Below are 15,852 nucleotides of genomic sequence, written 5' to 3' on the forward strand. Positions count from 1 at the left end.
TTACAGCTCAACATTTTCCACTGTGACCCTAATGTAAATCACCTTCAGAATGCAGGTAGCATTTACCAGTTTGTTGTAGTCTTCATGACTACAATACATTATATTTTTTTATATATATATATATATAAAAAAGCATATATATATATATATATATATATATATATATATATATATATATATGAATGAATGAATGAAGGACAAGAGCATAAACTTGTTTGACTCCTTATCAGTCTAACAAAAGCAAGTTCCAGCATTTTACATCATTCACCTTTCTTTTTTTGACAGTGGTATAACAATGTCATTCTCCATGCTGTTCATGCTAGTTAAATGGGTTCTTTCTTTTTCAATTATCTAGCAACATTTTTGTCAATTATCTAGCAGCTCACATTATCAAAACTTGCCATAAACTGGATAGTTCAGTCACATTCCTATAATGATGGAACATATGTTTAAAAGGCACCCGTGTCCCGACAGAAATCAAACATGTGGCCTAAGCGAAAAGAGATCTGATGTATGTGCTATTAAAGGAATCTAGTTTCTGGATTCAGCGCTTCTGAATTCAGTGGCCACAATGTCACCCTTCCTTTCAAGTTGTTGCAAATAGTTCCTTCTTTTTTAAAGGAAACCTTTCCTATTATCTTTTGTTTTAGCAGAATCAATTCATTTTCCAGAGGAGAGATCTGCCTTTCCCATGCGCCAGTTTGCTAAGTGAAAGGTTTTTACCTGCTCAGCTATGAACCCAGGCCAGAGCTGAGAGCATTTGAGAAATGTGGGGTTTTGAAAAGACATGCTTTCTAAGGCTCAACTTAGAAGAATCAAAAACAGATTTCACACAGCCCTTTATATCCCTTTATGTGGGAACAAGAGTGCCATCCGTACCCCTAACAAACAAAAGCATAAAACCAAAGCAATTTAAACCAGTGTTGGAGAAACTTTGGTTAGAAATATAAACAGTTGTGCAAAGGTACTTTCAAGTTTTCAACAAGTTTGGGTAGGTTTGTTACAGAAAAACTTTAAATACATTCCTACATCAGCAGGTAGTAGTTTCTCAGTGCCAGTATAGTAGAAAACATAACTCATTACTTATCAGACCTATTAATTTATATCCCCAAACCAATATACAAGACCCTTCATTGATATGGCATGGAAATTGAAAATCATAACCTTGTTGGATTTGAAAGGTTAGAATACAGAAAAGCACCTGACAGATACAGTATTCATATGTAATTGTGGGGGTGTGAGGAATGTGTGTCTTTGTTTCCTAAGCAGCAACTCCCAGGCACACATTGTTGCAAGTGCTTTTGAAACTCCAGGGAGTTTTTAAGTCAGACTCACTGGTTAATGATATTGGCTTATTAACCATTGTATGCTACTGTGGTTGAGATGTCATTGATTTCATCCAGATGCCACTACCAGCATTTAAAAACTCTTTACCATAGAAGCCAACTCCTAGGGGCCAAAGGAGCTTTGGCTCCCCATAAAATATTTGAGGGACTGCAGGAAGATCAAACCTATCCATTCTTAAGGAAATCAGCCCTGAGTGCTCACTGGAAGGACAGATCCTGAAGCTGAGGCTCCAATACTTTGGCCACCTCTTGAGAAGAGAAGACTCCCTGGAAAAGACCCTGGTGTTGGGAAAGATTGAGGGCATAAGGAGAAGGGGGTGACAGAGGACGAGATGGTTGGACAGTGTTCTCGAAGCTACCAACATGAGTTTGAACAAACTGTGGGAGGAAGTGGAAGACAGGAGTGCCTGGCGTGCTCTGGTCCATGGGGTCACGAAGAGTTGGACAAGACTAAATGACTAAACAACAAAGCCCCCCCCCCCCAGTAGAAGGGCATTGCTATTGAAATGATGTGCGTGCCCTGTGTCATGCAATCAATGGGGCATGGCTTACCTGCCCCCCACTATTTTATTCAAGTCTGCACCCCTGCTTTAATATCAATGAAGCTGGTAGATATTCTCTGGGTCCAGAATTGAAATGATAAATAGGGTCCTTGCCTGCAGTGGCTCAGTTAATTGTTCCATCAGTCTTCTGATTCCTCAGCAGCTCAAAGCGACTTGCCTAGGCTACCAATCACCATTCACTAAACGGCAACAGAAAGATGTAAATCTCCAGATGTCATTGATCTACAACTCCCAGAGGGATGTGAGGGGCAGGTGAGGCTCATCCACCTAGGAAGGTAGCCCATCTAGGAGAAGGAAAACTCTGGTCCTAAACCCCCACTGCCTTGTGGGATATCTTCAGGAGAAGAAAAGGCTAAGGGGTAAACCCTACACAAAACTGGAATGCAGTCCCTCAGGTGGTTGGATGATGCCTTGTACGCCTCCTTCCAGAAACTCCTACAGCCAAGCTGATGCCAAACGTATTGCTCTGATTTCCTTTGGAAATCGAGGCCGAAGTTGTGGGGGGTGAGGAGGTCAGGTCTTGTCATCTCAGCAGCCTGGAAACTCCATACACACTGCCCAGTCTTGCACACCGTGGAAGGTCACTTCGGTGCTGCTAATGCAATGATTTGACTTCACCCTCGGAGGTGCACTCCATTGTTTCTCGAGACAGACTGATGTCAACAACTCCCAGAATCCCTGCCCATTGGCTTTGCTCCCTGGGCCTGGTGGGTGATTCCCACTGATTCCTCCCGTCCCTATTGCAAATGAAGCAGCACTCTTTAGCACAGCACCCAGAGTTCAATTAGGGCAACCAGAGTTGTTGGGATTCATGGCAGATGGCGAGATATCCCCTTGCTGGAATTCTGTTCGGCAAACATATGCCTCGACAACGCCGCAAAGATTCTAAAAACATGCTTCAAGGGCTTGTGATAACCAAGGACTAAAAAAAATAAAATAAGTGCTTTAGCAAGACACATGAATGACAGCCAGTGTGTTTGTGACCCAGTTACTTGGAAATAGCTGGTACAGAAACAGTTGGCACTCAACTTTAAATAAAACTATAGAACTCTCTCAGCCTCTCCACTCTCGCTGTGTAAATGTGAAAGTACTGTAAATCCTGTTGACAGTTATTGCCATATCTATTGGCACACAGTCAACACCAGCTATTTGAAAAGTGTTGTGCCGCAGAGCTAGTGCCCATTACCTGTCTCCCTATATTTTCTTACAATTTATTTTCACCCCAGCAGGCAGCACCTCACAATGCCATTAATTTGTAAGGCGGCTTGTTCTTTCCAGTGCAGCCTGTTTACAATATGCTCATGTAAACAACCCAGGAGTTTACTGGCAATGCTTTACGGTGTCAGAAGGGACACCACAATTTAAAAAGCAGTAGAGGGGGAAAGAGCGGGTCAGGCAGGTTACCCACATCCCAAGCTCGCCTCCTAAACCCTGGGTCAGTCTTCCTCCTTTAAAAAAAGATGTCAGTGCCTAAATAATCCATTGGACTGAGCTAGATGGTAGATATAATTTAAAATACAAAAGCTGCAATCCAGCTGCACACTAGATTTGAGTACACAGATTGGACAGCAAGGGAAGGGTGTCTGGAGCAGATGATAACGCGTAAGCACGTGTGGCGATGATAATGGGAAGAAAGGGGAAGTGGAGGAAAACAGATCATTCAGCAGCCAGCAGAGGTGAGGAAGCTGTGTCCCTCTAGATGAAGGATAGCCAACCGTCTTAGAGACATCATTCCAGTTTTGAGGGGAAGCAAGTGAATTTTATGGGGCAGTGGTTGGTTTCATCTCTAAAGATGAGGTGACATCATAATGTATTATTGCCAAGGGCACTCAGTTGCAAAAGGACAGGAAGTCACAGCTTGAATGAGCAGCAAGGCTTTTGTATGTTGTTGTTTTTTTAAAAAGGTACCTCTCAGCCTCCTTTTATTTAAATGTAAGATGAACATTCTTAAGGTTCATTTGTCCGCTGAAACTTTACAAATATTTTACAAATGGTCCTGCAGAAGGGGCAGATAGTCATAAACCCAAACATCTCCAACTGAAGGAGAATTGTTTCAGCTACAGGATGTTATTTAAATCTTGTTTTTAACACGCACCATAACCATCTATAAGTGAAATGCGTTACACTGAATAGAACTCCTTTGCAAAATGGCTTAAGGAATTAGACATTTCTATATTCAAGGGATAAAGAATAAGCTTTTCTTCTGAAGCAGGTTATTTTCCACAACATCCAGCGAAGAATACGCAGGAATATCTCATTTGTATTTTGGAAAATTATTAATCTGAAGATCCAGGTGTCCAGGGCAGGGTTAAATGGATAATATAGTGTCAGGCGTCTCTAGGGAACATGTGTCTGCAGTTAAACAAATTGAATAGCGATGACAGATTTTCCTGCCTCCTCATATAAAGGTCAGCGGGAGAAACCATCTATTTGGCATTACAAGATATAAGTGTGACTCTTAACCAAACCCAAATTCAAACACCTTATCATACTAAAGTCAATTATTTTAATGTAATCTTTTTTTATTACAATTATTCACCATCTTGAAAGATCCCTAATACAGAAGAGCCTCAGAATTATCCGGCTCTTGAATGAATCCAATTTTTCTACCTCAGACTGAATTTTTATCAGTTACTGAAATGTTTTCATAGCACATAGTGCTGTTTTAAATCACTATGCTAAATTACAATAACAATATGGATTATTTTCCCTGCAAAGGAAGCACCTGTAATCGTATGTTGTTAATTATTCCTCCTCCAACCCCCAGTATTTTGGGGAAAAATAATCCGCTTACAATTACAAATAATTTATATCTGGAAAATTTTCAGAGAGGTGGCTAACAAACATGGCAACACAAATCAAAGAACAAAACAGATGTTCTGAATCTGTCAAAGAGATTTTTTTAAAAAACAATGACAGCAACACATGGAAGTATTGTATTAGAGGCTATTTAGCCATCCACTTTTCTTCTTGTCAAAAAATACCTCACAAAAACATTGGATACAAACAGTGGGTCAGAGCCAGAGATCCTGTGAGTGGAGCTCCAACCATAGAACTTTCCGCTCCGAGAAGCAAGAAGGTACCGTATTTTTTTCTGTCTATAAGACACTCCCATGTATAAGATGCCCCCTATTTTGGGGGACTCAGATTTAAGAAAATGGCCTCGGCACTGTCAGTGTATAAGACGCCCCCTAATTTTTGACATAATTTATTAGGGGGAAACCTAGTCTTATACATGGGAAAATATGGTCCCCTCTGTCCCCTCTGAAAATCTACTTCAGAAGACCCTCACTTGTGTGAGTGACAGGCTCCACAACATCCCAAGTCCTTTCACAGAGAGGAGGATTCTTTCCATTTGCAGATGAGCTGCTCTGGATCCAAGCCTGCCAGGCGCTTGGAAAACACAACACAAGCCACTTTGCCAGCCCTGTGCACAGTGCTTTGAGAAGCCCCTAGCATAGCACTGGCAAAGCATTCCCCCCCCCATTTTGCCAATCAGTTGATGGGGGGCAGAGAAACAGAAACCTGCATTTTCCAGGCATCCACTGCGCAAAGGGGAACTCCCGCACACAGCCGATGCCTGCTGAAATCTTTCTGGAGGGAAAAGTGAAGGCATCACATCAGCTGTGTGGGGGGAAACTTCCTTGTGCAGCCAATCCCTTTAAAAAAGCCACAACTAGTTGCCAGCTGATGGGAGGAGGAGAAAGAAGCCTACAGTCTGCATTCATTAATTGTGCTCAGCATGGACGGGATGCCTGGTTCCTGGAGCAAAAGCATACCAATAGGTTTCTACTGAAACCAACACTATATTGGAGGAAGACCTCCATTAAATCTGCACTAGCGAACCTGATATTTTTACACTGCATTTCATGGGAGAATGGAATTTCCAGCTTCTTTGTAACGAGGAAGGTTTCTAGCCGTTGGAAAAGCATGTGAAGTTTTCTGCGAAAGGTTTACAAAATGAAGAGGGTGAGTTTGGGGGGGCTTCCATATATCAGCATACATCCATGAAGTCTGTGCTTTGAATCACGCAGGAGAGGAAATGAGTTGGACTTCCTCTTCCACTGGGCATCTCCCTTATGACATTGTTCACATAGGAGCAAATTCACAGGCTTCAGATATTCTAAACGGGCATAAGAACGAGGTAAACTAATCCACTTCCTCTTGCCTCCTTGTTTAAGAATGTTCAGAAACACACTCGTTTTAATACTTCCATGGTAAAACATGAGCCCTTCCATAATACCTTTTGAGAAAAGTGCATTGTTTTCACGGAGGTTCTTACGCCAAAGATAATGTTAGGCCAACACAAAGGTGCAGGACTTATGGTGCTTCAGATCTCATTGGTCTGCAGCTCCCATCGTCCCCCCCCCAAAAAAAATGACCTTGCTGGCTGGAGCTCATGGGAGTTGGTGTCCAACACTATCTTGAGGGCTACACTACATATTACCCACCTCTGGCTTATAGAAACTCTCATCCTTTGGGCTTTGTTGGCTGGGCATTTTTGCTGATTTCTTGAGCTGGAGAGTTGTTGCATTGTTAATTCATCAGCCTTTTTACGACAGCCTAAGGTTAGGTTACATCTTTCCCACACCTGGTTCTACAGCTGCCCACATCCTTTTAAACGAGAGTTAGATGCACTCCTGGGTAATGCCTCTGCAGCACAGGAGAAGATTAAACATTAAATCTAGTAAGGCCGGAGTAGAAAGATTTATGACAGCACTTAATGAAAGCTAGTATCTTTACATTTTACAGACTTGAAGTGAGGTTTAATCATAACCTTACAAGTGGTAGGTGCCAGCGTTTGGCTAGTGAGCCCTCGCTAAAATTGAAATGGCGTAATAACAAAGTATGATGTTGCCTGCACATAGATGGCAACATTACAGAAATTAACAGGGCACTTGCATAAATTTCAAACACGCTTTTTATTAATAGTGATTGCCATATATATATATATATATAACTGAAATGTATATGCACACACCGTTAAATTTTCCAATATATTGTGATTAGTTTTTGTACTCTACAGTTAAGCAGCTGCCAAAGCAAACAGAAAAACCTGAAATCACAGTCAGAATACCTGCTTCATTTCCAGTAGGACAATTATTGAATTATGTAGCCACTGTAGCAATTTTAAATTTAAAAGCTGAAAGCAAGAGGCAGTGGCTAAGAGCAAAAAAAATCACGATTCACCTGGGAAAATCCAGATTCACTCTGTAAGTGAAAAGGTGCACTTAAAAAGAAATGCTAATAATATGGTTTACAAATTACTAAGTACAACCCTGTGCATATCTGCTTGAAAGCAAGAGCCACTGAGTTCTTGGGGACTTTCTTGCAAGTAAGTGTGCCTAGGACTGCAGCCAGCCAGTGTGTGCTCTCTAAATGCCAACCATCTGTTGGCAGCCAGCTTTTAAAAGACTAGAATTCAGACACTCCAAACCTAAATTATTAATTTTGTAATCTTCCCCCCTACCCTCCCGGCAAAGCACAGCGTTTTCATTTGGTTGTTTGGTGTGTTTTTTTAATGTGAAGTTTCAAAGTTGAGGCATCAGTAGGAATAACAGTTGCTTTGAAATGGTATGTGATGTTTTGGAAAGTAACAGCCTAATCTAAAACAGTTGGAAGTGTTGTAACGATGTATTGTGGTTTAAAGATGTTTTATGATTTCCCACCCTGTGCGCGTAACATATATACACAACACTAGGGGTGAGGACAGCACATGCCACCGTGCTCCCCTCTCCTTATGTTGATTTTGAAATCAGGGACAGAAAAAGATTTTTTTCTCGCTATAATCATTTGAATGATGCCCCCAGCTATGTAATATATAGCACAATTCAATAATAGCTACTGTCAGTGTGTATTACAACTATATTCTTTTGTGTAAGATATTGGTAAGAAAGTGGGAGGGGGCGTTTGCTACTTGTGATAGCATGCAATATAGACCTTCTAAGGGAAATTAAGCTTTGAAGGCTCTCTTCTCATTTTCTGGGCATGTCGTATATTTGGTGATGCTTGCTAGCAGCTGAGATTCTGAATGGCGTTGAGTCTCACCACCCTATTTACAGTGTGGAATTCAAGGCTGTTGACAGAATAAAGTGACAAGTACCGTTCTGTTTCTTTGCACTGTGTTGCTTTTTGTTTTGGCTGATTTGTTCTACCCAAAATTCACATCTGTATTGCTCAATGAATTCTGTGATGGATGAATTGAGAGCTGGCTTTGGAAGAAAGAGTGAACAGTGACCTGGAACAGTGAAGAAAAGTTATGTCAGCTTTCAGGCTGATAATTTGACTGGCTGAATTAAGATAGCTGCATGCCACACAAAGATGAGCAAAGCAATCTAGATTGGCCCTATAGTTGGTTTTTTTAAAATATAGATGTCTGCTTAAATATACAAATTACAATAATTCGATACCCAGTTCAGTTCATTATATCTCCCTATCTAGTTTCATAGTGCATCTGCCGCTAGTAAAATAGTACAGTGGTACCTCGCAAGACAAATGCCTCGCAAGACGAAAAACGCGCAAGACGAAACAGTTTTCCGTTTTTTGAGTCGTTCCGCAAGACGAATTTCCCTATGGGCTTGCTTCGCAAGACGAAATGTCTTGTGAGCTCTTGCGAGTTTGTTTCCTTTTTCTTAAAGCCGTTAATAGCCGCTAAGCCGCTAATAGCCGTGCTTCGCAAGACGAAAAAACCGCAAGACGAAGAGACTCGCGGAATGGATTAATTTCGTCTTGCGAGGCACCACTGTACACGGCATGTTTCCTCTTCTTTTTCTGGGCTTTTCTTCTTTCCTTTCCTTTGATTGGGGCATGCAGGGCCAACTTGTAAGGACAATTTTATCTCCTTGCAATGTTCCCAAGGGAGCATTCATGCAGAGAATGCCTTCTGTGAAGCTAGCTCTCTCTCCCCCCACCCCCATACACAGAGAGAGCGCTATGGCTTTGAGGAGAGACCCTTGTGACTCTGTTAACTGGAGGAAAAAATGTGCAACCACAACCATAGAAAATGCTTTCAAGGACTCGCACCTGCAACTGCAGTTATCCCAGGTCTTACAAAATATGCTCTGCACAATTACATTCCTGCGGAAAACTTAGGGAGCGCTGTGTAGAGACAAAATTTGCAGGCTTGAACCAGCTCATGTTTGAATTTAACTGCCTGCATTATTGAGGAGAGAGAAGTGGTCCAGCTGCAAACACATAATAGAAATGCTTCAGTTAAACATGTTGTAAATTTTGTTTTTTTTAAAAATAATAATATTTATTAGTTTTCCAACAATTTAAACACTACAAAAAAAGAAAAACAATACAATACAATACAATACAATACAAAAACACTACATAACACTAACACATAAAACTAACAAAACAAAACAAAAACCATTTAAAACACATCAAACCATTTCAATATCTTATCTTTCATTCACTTATTTCAACGACCTCCTCACACCTCCCTTTTTGTATTCCACTTCTGTTAATTGTTTCAGCAATTCCTTTCCATCTTCCTCTGTTTTCTATCATATAATTATCTTAACACATTCTAACCTTATTTTTTCCTTTAATACTCTATTAATCTATTTATACTTAATTCCTTATAACATTTCTACTAAAGCCATATAACATGTTGTAAATTTTGTATGAGAAATCAGGTTGGCAACAACAGAACTCCACAGTGCCATCTGGTGTCACAGTGTTACAACGCATATACAGTGGTACCTCGGGTTACATACGCTTCAGGTTACAGACTCCGCTAACCCAGAAATCGTGCTTCAGGTTAAGAACTTTGCTTCAGGATGAGAACAGAAATTGTGCTCCGGAGGCACGGCGGCAGCAGGAGGCCCCATTAGCTAAAGTGGTGCTTTAGGCTAAGGACAGTTTCAGGTTAAGAACGGACCTCCGGAACGGATTAAGTACTTAACCCGAGGTACCACTGTACAGTGGTACCTTGATTTACTTAATCAGGTCCAGAAGTCCGTTCTTAAACTAAGGTGTGCTTTCCCATAGCAGCAAGGGACTCAATTTACAAATGGAACACACTTGACATGTTCTGCTTCCAAGGCAAAGTTCACAAACCAAATCACTTTCTTCCAGGTTTGCAGTGTTCTTAATCAAGTTGTTCATAAACTAAGCTGTTCTTTTCTTTTCTTTCTTTTTATGGTACCACTGTATAACGCTTTTTCTTCATCGATCTAGCTGAGTCCCTAATCTAGGATAATGGAGTTGTTTAGAGAAAAGTCGAGCAAGGAGCACAATAATAACACTGGAACTTAGAGCCATCCAGTGAAGGTGAACATTCGAAGATTGAGGACAGACAAAAGAAAGTACTTCTTTGTCGGAACTACAAATTCACAAAAAGTAGGAGTTGCTATCATCTTGGATGGCTTTGACAGAGGATTAGACAAATCCATGGAGTATAAGGTTATTGATGGCTACCAGCTCCAATGTTGGGGGCAGTGTGCTTCTGACTGCTGGAAAGAATGCGAGGGAAGAGTACTGTTGCACTCAGATCCCTTGCGTGTGTAGTTGGACACAGAGAGCAGGGTGCCAGACTAGAATGGCTGCTGACCTGATCCAGCAGACTTCTTATGTTCTTCCATTACAGCTTAACATTTCCTACATTTATGGAACGGGTATCTTTGGAACAGTTGATACTATAGCATAATGGCTAAGAGTGAGAGCTAAGAACTGGAAATTGTGGGTCCCAGTGTAGACCGGAACGGCCAGAGGCATTGCGACAAACGCAAGCTGCTACTCGATGTGGCTCTATTTCCCCTCCTACTTTCTTCCCAATAACATTTGCTATGTGTGGTGGGTTCTTTATTGAATCAGCATATTAAAACCAAAACATTCTATAAAATGTAACTGCTCCAGCTGCAAAAGGAAGAGAAAGAGATTTTTCACAATCCTTAAAAGCTGAAGTGTGTGTAACATGTATGAGTTTCAGTCATGGCAAGCATAATAATCCTTGGCTCAGATGCGGGGGAACTTGTGGCCATCTAGATGTTGTTGGGCTCCCAGATCCCACCAGCACCAGCCAGTGTGGTCAGTGGTTAAGGAAGTTGGAAGTTGTCATCCAATAACATCTGGAAGGCCTTGGGTTCCCCATCCTTGCTGTAGTTATGGAAAAAACCAAATCACAGAGAAGGTGCAGGTAAGAGAAAATGCTTATAAAAAGCAGCTTGGTTTCAGCTAATGATTCCAACCAATGGGGGTAAGCAGCACTTGCTGAAAGCCTTGCACTGCAACAATTGTCCACTGCTGTCCAATTAAAATGTATGCAAATCGATCTTTTCGGTGACAAACACTTTGAAATCCCCAATTCCATGTTTGCAATCCAGAAAATGCTGACCAAGTAGTGCATCAGTGACAGGAATTCAATCGTGCACTATGAGAGGAGACATTAAAAGGAATGGACCCATTGGACACAGTTTCTTGTGGGTGAAATAATCTCATAGGAAATGCCATCCACAGAGCAATCCCATGCATATTTATTCAGAAGTAAATCCTATTATGTGCAATAGGATTTACGACAATATGGCAACGTGCTTTGTTATATGTGGGCAGAACCATATAAGCTACATAGGATAATGGAACACAAAAGTAAAATTAGGCAGACATCACTAGATTTGGGGTTTTAGAGGGTTTGCTTTAGAAAAGATAGATAAGGTTAGGTGGATAGATTGAGTTTGAATTAATTTTAGCAGTAAAATTTTGCATATGCAATGCTGGATAACAGAACACAAAAATAACATTTTAAATTTATTGGGAAAGATTGGAGCTCAATGATAAGGTCAGGTGCGCCAACTCTAGTGGGCCAAGGTATTTTCAGCCCCCTCAATATTTGTTGGGGGCCCAACGCCCTCTCCTCGTTTCACCTCTGCCCTCCTGCCTCTGCCACATACTTGCCAGGGCCCTTCCAGTCCCTGACATATTAGATGTAATGAACAATGTTCTGATACTATTTTTTCACATTCTTTGAGTCTACCATTGACCTGTTTTTCCCCCGCACAATGAAAGGACTGGCAGCTGATTCTTTTCCTGACCTGAGCAAAACAATATTCAGTGCATCATTATATTATTTCCTTGCTCCAATTTGTAGAGAAGTGTTTGAGAGATGCAAGGAGCCATTTTAAATGCATTACTCTGCATCAAGTGAATATATGAAGACATTTCAGTGATGTCTTGCTGTCATTACTGGCCACTTAAATTATGTCTCCAGGTGTATCAGCACTATACCAAAGCATTTGTACCGATCAGATACCTAAATCAGATACTGCATAGATATAAGAGTCAGGTAGTTAGAATAGCTGGCTCAGCACATGTATCCCCGTAATATTTTTAAAAAGAGGCTTTGTGTAAAATTAGACATTGTGAAATACAGTATTTCACATTGTGAAATGTAATAGCACTGATACCAAATATAACAAGAAAGTAGTCTAATAACATTCCATTGTAATTTAGGCACATCTCTCATGTTTACTGTCATAAAATTTTATGGCTGCACATAGCAGCCAAATTAGCTACAGGAAGTTAAACGTTAATAAAGTCCACTTTAAGTATGCAAGAACAGACTAAGTCTTTTCAAAGGACTATTTAGACAAGCAGAATTCAAGACTTGAAAGTAGATGGTCTGTGCAGGCATGTTTTAATTCATAGGACATCATCTTTTTCTTACGGAACTCAATGGGAGTCTTGTAATTATTTCAGGAAGAGCACAATTAGGCCTACCCATTTCAGCTAATCAGTAATTCATTTTAAATCTCAACTGTGCACTATTTTGAGTATTGAGAATTGTGGATATTTAGGAGTAGAATCACTCCCTTTAATATGCTATGGAGTGTATAAGGCATTGATATTGGCGTCCTGCAATGGCAACATGGGTCTCATTCTGAATGGAAGGCTTAAGTATATAACCCTTATTATTTAGTCAAGTGTAAGTCTGAAGATTTTCTAATATAGCTTCTTTGGCCGTATAGAATTATTTGATGTCAGCGCCTCATTCTGTTGTGCTAGTATCTGAATAGTTTTAAGTTTCTAGAAGCCTTATGGCCTTCACTCTTGTTGGCTATCTCTACATTTTTCAGGATGGCTCTTTCTACATTTTTAGGGAATGGTTTCTATGTGTGTCATGTGAAGAAGTACTTCCTTTTGCCTTTCATCACAAGTAGAGCCATTTTTTAAAAGGTGTGTGTGTGCGTGCGTGCACGTTAACATTCATTTTATCATATGATCTGCTACCTTTGTTTGCAAATGTATAGTCGTAACAACAAAAGGCAGAAATGTGCAGAGAGGCTTTCTTAGAAAAAGCTACCAAATAAATGGTCAAGATTGTTTCAGAACTTCCTATTCTTGCAATGTCAAATTTTGATTTGCTTGCGGGGCATGTGCATGATCGATGGATGCAAAGAATGTCCCCTAGTTAAAGCAGTCTCCTCCTTTCACCAAATTATTCTGGTTCGTTTATTTAAAATATTTTAACCTGCCCTGTGAATCCACAGTGGATGAAACGGTGACTTACAACACAGTTTGAAGCATCAAATGTAAAACAAAAACCCCATATAATTAAAGAACACATCTGTGCAGGACAACCCAGGAGCAAACAAAACAAGCAGGAGCAATATATTACAGTCTTACAAACATAGCAAAAAGGTACAGTCTTAGCTTTACTCAAGAAAGCCAGAAGGAAGGGTACTAGGCAGACCTTCTATGGTGGAGGGTTCCATAAGCACTATGGTAACAGCCACTTCCCTTGTGGCCATTGCCCCACCTCTAGGTGGGAGGGAGGCATACCGAAAGGTCTCTTGGAGATTATGTAAGTAGACCCCAGAGGAACAAATGTGGTGTATGGGCTAGAACTGGGGAGACCCAGGTTGAGTAACCAGTCAGCCAGAAGCTCTCTGGATGACCTTGTGCAAGTCAATGTCTCTCAGCCCATCTTACTCCACTCTGAGTATAAAAGGTGGGATGCACCCCATATTCTGCCCTTTGTCCTTGGAGAAAAAGGTGGGATATAAACGTAATAAATAAAGCAATAACCCTCATAACATAGGAAGCTGTCATATACAGTGGAACCTCATGTCACATACCATCCTCCTTGCAAACGCTTCGAGTTACGAGCTCAGCTAACCGAAAGTAGATGCTGCCCGTTGCGAACTTTGCCCCGGGATGTGAGCGGAAGTCACTTGCCGGCAGCGAGGCAGCAGCGGGAGGTGCCATTAGTGAAAGCATGCCTCATGTTACAAGCGGTTTCGGCTTAAGAACGGACCTCCAGAACGAATTAAGTTCATAACCGGAGGTACCACTGTATCAAGTCAGACCGTTGATCTGTCTAGCTCAGTATTGTCTACAATGACTGGAAAGAGCTCTTGAGGGTTTCAGACAGGTCCCTACTGTATGTGGAGATGCTTTGGAACAAACCTGGGATACTCTGCATGCAAAGTAGATGTTCTACCACTTAGCTAAGTACAGCCTTTTCCCTGTGTAACAAAAATGAATATTAAAAGTGACGGGCTACAAGAAGAGGCTGGTGGAACTAGAGCATTGCTTGAGTCAAGTGTAGATAAAGGAAATACAACAGCCTTTAGTTCTGCTTTTAACTCAGTCCCACCAGCTTCCTCTAAAGCGTACAGTAAATCACAAATCTTAAGATAATGAATCCTGGAGATAACATCCTTACACTGACGCTGTGAAGGATGGCCACAACTGAATGCTGTTTGGTTACCAGAGAACCTGTGATGAACAAGTTGCCACATACAGCACTTTACAGATAAGCGTAACTTGGGAAGGTTTAGGGTTACTTGTAGCTTTTGCATGGCCCGTAAATTAGGTCTGCTCTTCACTTTGATTTGCTTTTAGCATGCAAATCCGTATTTGGAGCTCTTAGTAACAGAAAACAATGAAGCATAGGAGGGAAATTAAAGAGCCATGACAGAAACAACAAGCATAACTTGTTTTTTTAAGTTTGCATAAGTCTCCTGTCTTGATTTGATTATTTTGTCCTGCATCTCAGCAAATAAATTATGGCAATCTTGCATAGTCTTCAAACAATTTGACGAATACTCACACTTTTGTTTCTATGGGCCGGATGTCTTTCGGTTTGAGACTATGAGCTACTGGAAAGTTATTTTTACGAGCTGATAATGTTTAGTTGTGCAGTGCCATCAGTGTTCATTGGCACTTCATGTTGGGTTCAGTGTCTTTTCTGTCTACAATTCTCTGGTTTTATTAAAATGATAAATGCTACATTCCCATCACAGCAGGCAAGTCATTAAGACTTCTACACAACTCTCAAACGTTACAGTGATAATGGGTCCATTCTCTGAATTAATTCACTGCATGGTATAGTGACCAGAGGCTTGCTATGGCAGAGATGAAAAGGAACAACTTAGCCTTTGTCCTCCCATGTTGTTAGTCTCTGGTTTGCTTCCTTCAAATTGAGGAAATAATCAATAATACCAGCTGCAGCCGTTTCTGTCCCTTTGTCTGGCAGTCAGTCATTTTCAGCTGCAAAATCAAATCCGCAAAGCAGCTTGCAGTAACTGGAATTAGCAAGACACAGATGCCTATGACACTTACACAATGTCATTTTAGAATCAGAAAGTCTTCAAGACCTGGAAGGTAAGTGTTTGCATGCCTTTCTTTAGGCTTTGTTTGCGTGATCCAAATTACTGATGGTCTTACCTGAGATAAATTAGTGATTTTATCCTAAGTTAATAACCGTTTATAGGTCCTTCAGGCTTTCCTGCTGCTTCCTATCACAGGTCAGTTTTGGGTCACATTGAACTTGCTGTAAATGTGCCCAGTTTTACTTATATGACATTTCTGGTCTTGATATTGTTGATAAAGATACTTAACTGAGGTGGATGCTAAATTAATCTGGGGTCCTGCACTATGCGTCACTCACTTGAACCTGAAGGCAGAAAGTAATTGGGTGGTTGTTACCATGCGAT

The 15,852-nt window shown here is 40.9% G+C and overlaps 1 protein-coding gene and 1 long non-coding RNA gene across 8 annotated transcripts in view; one reads left to right on the top strand and one right to left on the bottom strand.

The window, feature by feature from the left end:
• The window catches only part of DGKB (diacylglycerol kinase beta), a 303,881-nt gene that overhangs the window by 257,187 nt on the left and 30,842 nt on the right, over positions 1-15,852 (top strand). The window lies entirely within an intron of this gene.
• LOC309515834 overlaps positions 1-15,852 on the bottom strand; it is an 89,610-nt gene that overhangs the window by 687 nt on the left and 73,071 nt on the right. The window lies entirely within an intron of this gene.

Source organism: Podarcis vaucheri (genome assembly GCF_965113315.1).
Source record: "Podarcis vaucheri genome assembly, chromosome: 12".
Lineage (NCBI taxonomy): Eukaryota > Metazoa > Chordata > Lepidosauria > Squamata > Lacertidae > Podarcis > Podarcis vaucheri.